Raw genomic sequence first — 13223 nt, 5'->3', positions numbered from 1 at the left:
CCTAGTTTGCTTTCTGTTACTGTGATAAGCAAGCAACTTGGGGAGGAAAGGGTTTATTTCATCTTACAGGCTGCAGTGCATCACTGAGAGAAGCCAAGGCAGGAACTCTTGGGAACTGAAGCAGAGACAATGGAGGACCGCTGCTCACTGGCTTGCTCCCCCTGGCTTGCTCAGCTACCTTTTTTATACAGCCCGGGCCCACCTGCCCAGGGATAGCACCACCCACAGTGGGCTGGGCCCTCTACCATCAACAGGCAATCAAGAAAACGCTCCACTGAGGAGCCCACAGGCCAACCTGATGGAGGAAATTCCTCAGCTGAGGGCCCCTCTTCTCTGAAGTGTCAGGTTGGTAACCAGGGTTAGCTGTCACACTCCTCAAACAGTGCCACATCTGGGGACTAAATATTAAAACACATGAGCCTGTGAGGGACTTTCCAGATTTGAACCTTCCAGTGAGTGTGGCAGGGAAAGGACATCGGTTGGGAATCAAAGTGCTATGTGTCTGAACTTGGTGGGAGGAATGAAGACAGAGTGAGAGTTTAATAGCTATCTCAGACTTAGACATGTCAAGATTTAGTCCTGAATGTGTTGCCAGGGTCCGAGGACTGGGTCAAAGATGTTAAATAGAGCAATGGCCACCCCCAAGACCAGCACAGGGAATCATGGGAAGGGCTCTGTTAAGGCGGTCAGGTGCAGGCAACAGGTCGGATGCTCCACAAGCAGGTGATGTTCAGATACTCTGGAATTGGGATCTGGAGACCAGAAAGCGAGACTCTTGATGCTTCTGATTTGAAGCTCGGTGTTCTGTTACCTTGACAAGCTTGGTTAATTTTTACGGTACCTTTCTGTGACATTATCCCTGGGGAAATGTGAACAAACATCTACTCTCTCCCGACAGGGAGCTGACGACAGACCAAAGCAAGGATACCACTAAAGTCCAACTTGGTGAGCCAGTGGGTTTTATTGGGGTCACTTACAGTCGTGTGGGTGAGGTGCTAACTCACAGGAGCAGAACTGACTCACAGGCAGCTGCATCACCAAAAGCCCAGCCCAGCATGCGTGACAGCTCAGGAAAGCGGGAAACCTGCGCATCGCACCACCTGCGGGTGCCTGCAGGACAGCGCAAAGTGTCCTTTCCGGTTAGCTCAGCTGGCCCGAGCCCCTTGCAGGCAGCTGGGCTGATCTGAATGTGACTGGTACTTGGGGAAGGTGGGGCTTAGCGGGTCTGGTCAGTTTCAGAGACTTCCTGAGCCTCTGAGAGGTTTCGTTCCTCAGCCCAGGGCTTCCCTGCAGGATGGAAGGCTTTATCTGGGAGGAAGCGGCTGCCCAACAGCTACCTTCATTCTTCTCTTCCCAAAGGCCTGCTTTGCACACGGTGTTAACGTAGCTTTCTTCTCTAGAGTCATTGTGATGGTTGGCTATTTGATTCTGAATTGTACTGTATTTCTTGAAAAAGTGTTGGAGGGTGTTTTTCTACATGACAGTTATTTGAAGATCAACTTGGTATTTTGTCTTGTTTAAGGTTTTTGTGTGTGCACATGTGCATGGGCTTTTGAGTCTATTGGTTTGGCAAGTTTAAAGTACTCTTTACTCCAGGGCTATTTCGTTCCTCTGCTAAGATGTAGCTTAGGTCGATCATCGGTTTACTGGCTCCCAGCACCTCCCCTTCTCCACGGCACCACAGTGAGGAAGCTTCAGCCTTCCCTGTGATGTGCTGGGGGGCACGTCCTTGTTTTCTGGGTTTCCGCTCCTTTCTCTGTGCAAGCCTCTTCCTGGGTCTGTGACCCTTGATCCCTCTGTTAAATCCTCGACTGTTTCCTGGACTCAGGGAGTCTCCTACCTATCTAGATCTTGCTGTCTGAACCGTGGCCTGTGAAACCTCTGTCCAGGCAGACACACGGCCCACCCTTACCCAGAGTTCACTGCCTTTGGTTGCCTGGTGACCTGAAGATCCTGATGGACCTACTTTGTTTTGTTAGCTTTGTGTTATCGTTGTCCACAGAGATTTTTTTTAAAAAAAATTATCTTCATTTTATGTGTACGCATGTATTGCCTGTATGTAGGTAAGTGCACCTGTGTTGTGCAATGCCCGCGGAGGACAGAAGAGGCTGTCGGATCCCCTGGAACTGGAGTTACAGACAGTTGTCAGCTGCCATGTGGATGCTGGGAATCGAACCCGGATCTTTTGCAAGGACAACCAATGTTAACTGCTGAGCCATCCCTCCAGTCTGAGATTTTTTTTAAACGGTATTTGTGGCAATCCTGCAACAAGCAAATCTATGAAACTATTGACACCATTTTTCCCCAACAGTTCAGATGATTGTTACTGTTTTTAAGCAATATTTCAATATTAGGGCATACACACAGTGTTTTTATATACTGTGCCATTACACATCGGGAGGCCAGAGCTCTGAGAAGTTCACTTTATTGCATCTTTGCTTTATTGCGTTGTTGTGGAAATGCACCCATAACACCCCGGGGCCTGCCTGTGCATTGCCCTGCCTCACATTGTATCCTTTCCAGGGAGGAGAGGAGAGTAGGTCCCGGTCGGCCCTCCTTATCCCAGAGCTGAAATTCCTGCCTCATGTTTAGTTACATGCATGATTGCTGGTCTGGTACTGGCACTGGATTTTACTGTACCTCTTAAAAAAGTGTTTTTTTTTTTTTCCTATGCTGCAGTTATATGAAGATCAACTTGATATTAAAGTAGGATACAATTACATACACACACACACACACACACACACACACACACCCTCCTGAGTCCATATTTTTTTTAATTTTTATTTTATGTATATGAGTGTACCTGCATGTTAAGTGCACTTGTGTGGTGCAATGCCCTTGGAGGTCAGAAGAGGCCATTGGATTCCCCTGGAACTAAAGCTACAGAGGATTCTTGGCCCCTATATGGGTGCTGGGAATCGTACCTTGGTCTTTGGTAAAAGCAGCCAGTGCTCTTAACTGCTGAGCCACCTCTCCAGACCCAGTGTTGCTCTTTTTTTGCGTGTGTTTAGGGCTGACCACTTAGGATTAGGTTATTGACCTTGAAAAACAAATCAAAACAGAACTCCCTCCCCGCAAGCAAAACAAAACGAAACTGACTAAGGCCACAGCCACAACAAACTGGTTCCCCTCCCTCAGCAGCCATTGACTACTTATAGCCCTTCATCTAGGGCTGGGGCCTGTGGAACTTTCTTCCACTCAAGTTGTCGTGTTGACCGCTGTGGTCCTTGCAGATCCTGGGCAGGCAGCCATGTTGCTGAAAACTCAGAAACCCTATCTGAAGAGCCAGAATACTCTGACTCCATTTTGGCTAGCTTCTTTAGACAAGCTCAGGCATATTGTAAATTTTTCCAGTTGCTACCCCCCCTTCCCCCAGGAAGCTATAAAGTAAGCAAGCCCTGGACATGTAAAAGCCTTATAAGGTATGAACAAAAACTTCTGGCCCTAAAAGATATTAGTCAGCACATCCCAATGCCCTGAAGACAGCCCTTACCAATCAAGACTTTCCCTGTACACAGGATATGGGGACATCCAATTATTTTAAAAAGATGCTTGGTGTGTGCGGGTTTCTGTGGAGTTCCCCAATAAAAGCCCCTGCCTGCTATTGTTTGGGGCCAGACTCCATATTTGGCTCATGTAGTCTGTGCCCAGCTAGCCGCCATTTGGTTGTTGTTGTTTTTTTTTTTTGTTTTTTTTTTTTACTTTAAATTCTTGAATAAACTTTTTGTATAATCTTTTTGGGTATCTGTGGGAATTAGTCTCGAGTCTCGAACCCTAACATTTTGGGGGCTTGTCCAGGATTCTAGAATAGCGACCCCAGACCCACAGAGCACCACCAGAGCCAGCCTTGGTAAGTTCTGCCTGCTTTTCTCTCTCTCTCTCTCTCTCTCTCTCTCTCTCTCTCTCTCTCTCTCTCTTTCTGGTAGTCTGGACATCCTGGGGCTCAAAAGAGATCAGGTAGATGCACTATTGATCCCAGAGTTGGAGGAGAACAGGGGACATTCCGACTCCTCCTCTGATAAGGAGTCGTGCTCCAGCCTGACTTGGAATCCAGTCAGGACTGACCCAGAGTCTTGGCCCAGCCACACGTGGAATCCGGGTGGGCCAGATGCAATATTCTGGTCGAATCTGACGTGGGGGGTCTCCGGGCAGCTGCTAAGTGCCCCACCAATTTGTCTAAGGTCAGTCAGGTGATGCAAGGAAGGGATGAGTCTCCTGGAGTGTACCCGGAGCACCTCTTAGAGGCTTTAAGAACTTATACTCCCATTAATCCAGAGGCCCCAGAGAATCAGATGGCTATCAATATGGCTTTTGTGAATCAGGCAGCTCCAGACATAAAATGAAAACTTCAAAAGCTGGAAGGTTTCGAGGGCAAAAACTTTCTGAGCTGATGGCGGTGGCGAACAAGGTATTTAACAACAGAGAAACCCGAGAAGAAAGACAAACAAAAGGGCTAGCTAGGATAGTGTTGGCTGAAAGAGCAACGAATCCCAAATGGGGAGACTGACCCTCTATGAAAAAGGGAACCCAAGCCCCGCAACCCCCATAGGAAGGTCGGCTCTCCCTAAAAAGAGACCAGTGTGCACATTGTAAACAGCTGGGTCACTGGGCTAGGGAATGTCCTCAAGGACGGGATCCCAGCCTCCCTCCAAGCCCAAGATCCTCAAGTTGGCGAACCTAGAAAACTGAAGGGGCCTGGGCTCAGTGAGCCTCCACCATGAGCCCTGGGTGACCCTACAAGTGGAGGGACAAGCCATCAACTTCCTAGTTGACACTGGAGCACAATATTCAGTTTTGAAAGAGCCTATGGGAAAATTGACCAGTAAGTGCACCTGGGTGCAAGGGGCCACGGGAATTCTCAACACCCTTGGACCACCAAAAGGGAAGTAAACTTGGGTAAGAAGACAGTTTCACACTCCTTTATGGTGGTCCCAGAGTGCCCATATCCCTTATTGGGTAGAGACTTGCTAAATAAAATGAAGGCTCAAATCCATTTCTCTGGGAGAGGACCTCCTGATGTGTAATGGATGTAGCCTATATCCTATGCTTACAATTAGAAGAAGAATGGAGCATGCACACCCTACCACCTCAAAAGAGACCAACCACTATCCTCAAGGACCCCCAGGCAACAATCCCTGGAGTGTGGGCGGAAACTAATCCCCTAGGGAGGGCCATCCAACAGCCACCAATAATGGTGACTTTAAAAACTAATACTCAGCCTGTAAGAGTAAAACAGTACCTGATGACTCTCGAAGCCAGGGCTGGAATTACCAAACACATAAACCACCTTAGGGAGTTCGGTATTCTGGTTCCAATGCCAATCTCCATGGAACACCCCTCTCCTACCCATCAAGAAACCAGGGACTAATGATTTCTGCCCAGTGCAGGATTTGAGAGAAGTTAACAAGAGGGTAGAGGATATCCACCCTACAGTCCCCAACCTGTATACCCTGCTGAGCTCACTCTCTCTGGAGAGAAGAGTCTATACTGTTTTAGATCTCAAGGTCACCTTCTTTAGCCTGACCTTGGAGAAGGAAAGCCAACCCCTCTTTGCCTTTGAATGGTGAGACCCAAACCAGGGGTTTAATGGACAACTCACTTGGATGTGACTGCCACAGGGGTTCAAGAACTCCCCCATGATCTTTGATGAGGCTCTACACCAGGACTTGTAGGAGTATCGGGCCTTGCACCGGTAAGCCTCCTACAGTATGTAGATGACCTGTTGATTGCCACTAGGGATGAGGGCACTTGTCTTCAGGCCACCAGAGATTTGCTCCTGACCTTGGACCGATTGGGGTATAAGGTCTCTGCCAAGAAGGCTCAGCTCTGTGTCACAGAGGTAATGTACTTGGGGTACATATTAAAGGATGGACAGAGGTGGCTGTCACCAGCCAGAAAACAAGCCATTATGGGAATTCCAAGCCCAAGACTCCACAGGCAATTGTGAGAGTTCCTGGGATTGGCAGGCTTCTGCCAGCTCTGGATACCTGGATTCGCCGAGCTGGCAAAACCCTTGTATGAAGCCACTTGAGGGAATGAGTCGTCCTTCCTATGGACTGAGACTCAGGAGAGGGCCTTCCAAGAAATTAAAAAGGCCTTATTGCAGGCTCCAGCCTTGGCTCTGTGGGTTATCCATAAGCCCTATCACCTCTTTGTTGATAAACGAGCGGGAATAGTGAAGGGAGCCCTGACCCAAATGCTCAGGCCTTGGAAGAGACCTGTGGCTTACTTGTTGAAAAAGCTTGATCCTGTGGTCTCAGGATGGCTGGGCTGCCTCAGAATTATCATAGCCACAGCCTTATTGGTTAAAGATGCAGATAAGCTCACATTGGGACAGCCCCTTATGGTCACCACCCCTCACTCAATTGAGGGGGGTCCTTAAAAATCCCCCCGACCGATGGATGACAATGCTCAGTTGATGAATTATCAGGTCTTGCTCCTTAATCCCCCTCACATCCAGTTCCTCTCTAGCACCTCTCAATCCTGCCACTTTGCTGCCAGAACCAGATCTTGAGGTCCTGCATGACTGCCTGGAGGTACTCTGCAGCTTACACAGGACTCAGAAAGACCTGACTGATGTTCCATGGCCCCACCCAGGAAGACCTGATGCATGTTCCATAGCCCCACCCGGACTTAATTCTGTTCACAGATGGAAGTAGCTTCATTAAGGAAGGAACCAGGTATGGGAGGGTGGCAGTCGTCAGTCCATAGCGGACAGTGTGGCCTCCTCTCTACTAGTTGGGACCTCTGCCCAGAGGGCTGAAATAATTGCCCTGACTCAGGCCCTAAAGCTAAGTAAAGACAAGACTGTTAACATTTCCACTGATAGCTGTTACGCTTTCTCTACGGCTCATGTCCATGGGGCTATATACAAGGAGGGGGGCCCCTGACAGCAGAAGGAAAGACTATCAAAAATAAACAAGAGGTCTTAAAGCTCCTGGAGGCCATATGGTTACCAAAGAGACTGGCCATCGTCCATTGTCCGGGGCACCAAAAAGGGGATTCACTGAAGGCACAGGGAAACAGGAGAGTGGACCTAGCGGCCAGAGAAGTGGCCCTAACCGCCTCAAACCTACTGGTTATTCTGCCTGAACCCCTCTTGCCAGAAGAGCCCTCCTACTCAGCTCAGAACGATCAGGATTTAACTTCCCTGGAAAATACCAAGATCAAGCATGGATGGAGATACACCTCTGGTGGGAGGCTCATTCTACCACACAAGCTGGCAGAGGACTTAATATATAAACTCCACAAAGGGACTCACCTAGGAAAGAGAAAGTTACAAGAACTCCTGACTCCGTACCACATCTTGGATCTAACCAAAATGATTGAGAGCTGTCTTTCCAGATGTCGCTCCTGCCAGGTTACTAATCCAAGAGGAAAAGTCATGCCCCCAGCCAGAAGGGAGAGGGGCACTGCACCTGGAGTCCATTGGGAGGTGAACTTCACTGAGGTAAAACCTTACGGGTATGGCTATAAATATCTCCTAGTCTTTGTAGATACATTTCCAGGATGGGTTGAAGCATCTCCCACAAAGGGGGAAACCACCTCAATGGTGGTTAAAAAGATCATCGATGAACTAATACCAAGGTATGGACTCCCCTCTGTGATTGGGTCAATGGACCAGCCTTCATCTCTAAGGTAACTCAAGAGTTAATTAAAACTAATTGGAAGTTATATTGCGCATACCACCCCCAGAGCTCAGGGCAAGTAGAGAGAATGAATCAGAGCCTCAAAGAGACCTTAACCAAATTAACCCTAGAAACTGGCAATGACTGGACAGGCCTCCTACCTTTTGCCCTATACAGGGTCAGAAATACCCTATATACACAAGGCCTAACACCTTATGAAATCATGTATGGCCGACCACCCCCTTTGCTTCCCAAGCTGCCTTCAGATGTGCTAATTAACTTGTCTGAATCCTAATTTCTTAAGTCCCTACAGGTCTTACAGATTGCACAAGACAACATTTTCCCCTTGCTGAGGCACATCTACGAACTGGCACTGGCCCAACCTCATGGATTCAAGCCAGGAGACCTTGTTTGGGTGGGACAGCAACACAAAGAGCCCCTTGGACCTTGATGGAAGGGGGCACACATTGTGATCCTTACCACCCCCACTGTGGTTAAAGTGCCTGGTGTCCAGACCTGGATACATCACTTGCAACTAAAGCCTGCATCAGAGGATTGGTCAGACCAAGTCAACAAGAGATGGAAGATCACATGGGTAAGAGACAATCCTCTCAAGCTAAAAATCTCTGCCACACCATAACCCTTGTTGCTTTTTAATGTTTTTTTATAGAGCCCGCCCTAGCTAACTCCCCCCATGGACTCAAAAACCTCACCTGGGTAGTTAGTAGCACATCCACTGGAAAGATAGTGAACATCTCCTCCCACCTGGGACCTCCAGGCACCTGGTTCCCCAAGATTACATTCGACCTCTGCGACCTGCTTGAAGGAGCTTGGGAATCATACACCCCACCAGGTACTGTAAATTATGCTTGCCAGTCTCCCCTCGGCCGAAAGAGGATGAAGGATCATCACTTCTATGTTTGCCCAGGTGACAATGGTGACCAAAGAAGTACCTATGGGGGGCCAGGGGACTGTTTCTGTGCTTCATGGAGCTGTGTGTCTACTGGATATATTAATTAGGTTGTCCCCGTCACTACCAACTTGATCCAGGTAACTGCGGTCCTAGGCCTAACCCTTTGACAAAACCCCAGCTCAAGGCAATCGAGGGACCCTCTTCCTCCTCTAGATGGCACCCTATCTCCTTGAGCTTCACCCCGAAAGGAAAGGAGCTTAAAAACCTACAAAAATGGATTGATGGGTGAACTTGGGGCCTCAGGTTATACACCACAGGGACTGATCCAGGAATACTTTTTTCAGTCCATCTTCAGGTGGGTCCAGTCGTGGGACCCAGATGGGTCCGGCTCGGACAGTGTCACAGCCTATAGGACAACTAACACCAGCCTTAACTATTTTTAAACCTGTCAAGAGGCCAGCTCCTAGCCAAATTGTCTGACTGGACAAAACCGCTACTTTGCCCACACCTAGATTCACACCCACAGAGGTCCAATGGGCCCAAGAGCCCTTGCAGCCATCCCCTGGGCTTATGAATCTCCTAAATGCCACCTTTATTGCTTTAAATAATACTTCCCCTACACTTACTACCCATGCTGGTTCTGCATGGACCCGAGCCCTCCCTTTTATGATGGGTTGGCTCTCCCAGGAAATTATGTTGTCACTTCTGATCCCATTTCCTGTAGAATCCCCCTGCCTACAGGGAGAAGGGGACTTACCCTCACCAAGTGTATGGAAAAAGGCTATGCGTGACTCCTCACATAAAATTGTCCCCCTTCTTACCAACACCTATGTAACTCTGTTGAAGAGACAGGGGCTTCTGCACCTAACCCATATACGGTTCCCCCCAACTCCACTTGGTGGGCCTGCACCTCTGGCCTAACTACATGCCTCCACTCCTCCATTTAAACCAGACTGGGGATTTTTGTGTACTAGTGCAGCTGGTTCCCCATCTATGTTATAGAACAGACATAGAAATGGAAACCAGAGTCTCAGAAGAGTCTAGACCTCGTAGGGCCATAGGAACCATTGCAGTTGTCTACTCTACTGGGGGTCGGGGTAACCACTGCAACTAGTCTGGGGGCTTCAGCGCTAGTCCTCCAGGATAAAAATTATCACCTTCTTAGACAGGTCATAGACGTAGACATACAATCATTAGAAACATCTATCCGCCACCTCGAAGACTATCCTCTTTAGCTGAGGTAACCTTACAAAATAGGAGAGGGCTGGATCTACTTTTCCTAGAGAAAGGCAACTCTGTGTTTCCCTAGGGGAACAGTGCTGTTTCTATGTCAACCACTCGGGAGTTATAAAACAGTCTTTGGCTGAGGTCCGTAAAAGACTTAAAGAAAGAGAAAATGAACAACCAAATCAACAAAATTGGTACGAATCCCTATTTGACTGGTCCCCATGGTTAACAACTTTGATCTCAGCAATAGTCGGACCTCTCCTCTTACTCCTACTAGCAGTTACCTGTGGCCCCTGTATTCTTATTGCCTTGCTCAAATTCATCCGAGAACGGATACAGACAGTCCAACTGATGGTACTGCGTTCGCAGTATACTTATTTAAACCTAGACCCCGAGCCTTACGACAATATAGAAATGGTTCCCCCGCCCTAAATGCGCCGTCTAACTGCTTCTTTCTGCTTCTGTAATTTGCTTGGCTTAAAGATTTAACCCTTGCCATAACTCTAGGGGGGAATGAAGAGCCAGAATACTCTGACTCCATTTTGGCTAGCTTCTTCAGACAGGCCCAGACAAGCTCAGGCGTATTGTAAATTTTTCCAGTTGCTATCCCCCCTTCCCCCCAGGAAGCTATAAATGAAGCAAGCCCTGGACATGTAAAAGCCTTATAAGGTATGAACAAAAACTTCTGGCCCTAAAAGGTATCAGTCAGCACATTCCAATGCCCTGAAGACAGCCCCTACCAATCAAGTACACAGGATATGGGGACATCAATTATTTTAAAAAGATGCTTGGCACACATGGGTTTCTGTGGGGTGCCCCAATAAAAGCTCCTGCCTGCTATTGTTTGGGGCCAGACTCCATATTTGGCTCATGTAGTCTGTGCCCGGCTAACTGCCATTTGGTTGCTGTTTTTTCTTGAATAAACTTTTTGTGTAATCTTTTTGGGTATCTGTGGGAATTAGTCTCGATTCTCGAACCCTAACGCTATCCTGCAGGGAAGAATATTCAGAGGGCAGTTGGAAACTGAATTACGTCAGTAACATGGTAGTTCTGGTTTCCCCTCTAGGGCCTATGACCTCTCTGGCTAGCTTTACAGTGCCAGACATGAGTTCCCTCCAGCTGAGGGGGTGTAGGTCCAATTAAACACCTGTTGGTTGCCCCCAAGATACAAGTGTCTCTATGGCACTGTTGGGAGTATGTTGCTCATCCCACCATTGTGGTTTGCAGGCTTTATAGCTGGGTAGGACTATGGATTGCTTTTCTCCTCTGGCAGCTGGCACAGCACCTTCAGACACCAGGAGAGTTAGCCCCCAGGATGGAGGGTTCCAGGTCAGTGCCAGCTTGATTCCTCTGAGTCCTTTGACTGAAAGTGTCACATCTTCAGGGCTGGAGAGATGGCTCAGCGGTTAAGAACACTGATTGTTCTTGCAGAAGACTTGGGTTCAAATCCCAACATTCACATGGCAGCTAACAACTGTCCATAATTCCAGTTCCAGGGGATCCGATGGCCTCTTCTGTCCTCGCGGGCATTGCACGACACGGGTGCACTCACCTACATGCAGGCAATACATGCATACACATAAAATAAAAATAATAAACAAAATATTTTAAAACGAAAGTGTCACGTCTTCATCTTCTGGTAAGCAACCAAGAGCACGGGCAATAGTCTATGTTGTTTGGGGGTCTCTGGGACCGCCCCTCAACAACTTGAACAGAGGTATCTCCTGCCTTGCAATGGGGTTTTTGTTAGGCAGTCTATGTCTCCTAGGGTGTCGTGTTCAAGCCACTAGATGGCTCATGCCTTTGGATGGGCTGGAGTTGAGGTGCAGCTGCTGTGGCTGCCACTGAGCTCTTTGCTTGTTCACTGAGCTGTTTCCACTCTGGTCTGTGGACTCGTAAATGCCTCACCACAGGGTGAGCCCCAGGGATAGCTCTGCTCAAGGTTTTCGGGTCCCCTTTATCCAAGTGGCATTTCCACCGACTCATGCTCCAGGAGACGCTGCAGTGAGCCCAGGCCTCCCGCCCCTCAGTGCTGCTATCTTGCATCGACCACGATCTCAGATCTTCTCTTCCTGTTTGTCCCACTGTGTATATTGGGAAGGATAAACCCACACCAGCAACAAAGGGAGTCATTTAAAGAAATATTTTCAGGGCTAGAGAGATGGTTCAGTGGTTAAGAACACTAATTGTTCTTGCAGAAGACCTGGGTTCGAATCCCAGAACCCACATGGCAGCTAACAACTGTCTGTAACTCCAGTCCCAGGGAATCTGACAGCCTCTTCTGTCCTCCGTGGGCTTTGTCCGACATGCCTGCACTTACCAACATGTAAGCAATACCTGCATACACATAAAATAAAAATAATAAATATTAAAAAAAGAAATATTTTCAGTGTCCAAAGTCATGGGTCTCGTTATGACATTTCTCCCATGTATTTGCATCACTGTCCTCTGCTCCTGTTTACCCCACCAGTCCCTCTTCCCCCTGATAGTCCCCTTCGGCTTCATGTCATGGGGTCTAGATTCCATGTCTGAGAGGCATCATCTGGGGTTTGTCTCTCTAACTCTCTTCCTCCCCTCCTTTAATTCCACTTTTGATACTAGGTTCATTTCTTTTTTTACTATTAGTACTGTTATTACTTGTTAATATTGTTTAAATTATTTTAAATTAGTATTTATTTGATTTTTCCATGTATATGTCCACATGTGTGCATGTGTGTGAAGTAGATGTCATGTGTATGTCCACGTGTGTGCACACATGTGTGAAGTAGAGATGTCTTTCTCAATTGTTCTCCACCTTATATTTTGAACCTGAAGCTCGGTGATTCGGCGAGACTGGCTGGCAGCCCCTGGGGTCCTCCTGTCTCAGCCTCCCCTGTGCTGGGATTACTGCAGTTGCACCCTGCTGTTTGGTCCTGAGGGATAGAACGCAGATCCCTGTGCTTACACGGCAAGAACTTTACAGACTGAGCATCGCCTCAACCCTATTCATTTATTTTTAATTAACATGCGAAAGTAGATTTTCTTGTGGCATTTTCAAACACTGTTTTTGCTCCTCCTCCTCCCTCCCTCCTCCCCCCATCCTCCTGACACCCGTCCCCTTCCATCCCCATAACTGCCTCTGTGCTCTCCTGTCACGTGTGTTCTGTCCTTCTCTTCCTGAACACCTCTCCCCTCCTCCCCCGTCTTGTGGTCCCCTTCCTGTGGTCTGCTTCAGGGCAGGCTCAGGCAGCTCTGCATGTCGGCCACTCATCCAGCTGTAGGGCAGAGGTCACGCCACTTCCTCCTCTCCGCTCACAAAGTGTTAAAAGCATAAAACCAAGATGTGATCTGAGGAAACCAGATGTCTAGAAAAGCTATTCTCGGCAGCTGACATTTTCAGGACCCGTTTTTGAACTGCTTTTCTTTTTACACACCTTGAATCTCTGGCCACAACAAGATAGCTATTTTGCTTT

Source organism: Nannospalax galili, unplaced genomic scaffold (assembly GCF_000622305.1).
Source record: "Nannospalax galili isolate Female #2095 unplaced genomic scaffold, S.galili_v1.0 scaffold652, whole genome shotgun sequence".
Lineage (NCBI taxonomy): Eukaryota > Metazoa > Chordata > Mammalia > Rodentia > Spalacidae > Nannospalax > Nannospalax galili.
The sequence above is the reverse complement of the archived record's forward strand: the minus strand, read 5'-3'. Positions refer to the sequence as shown.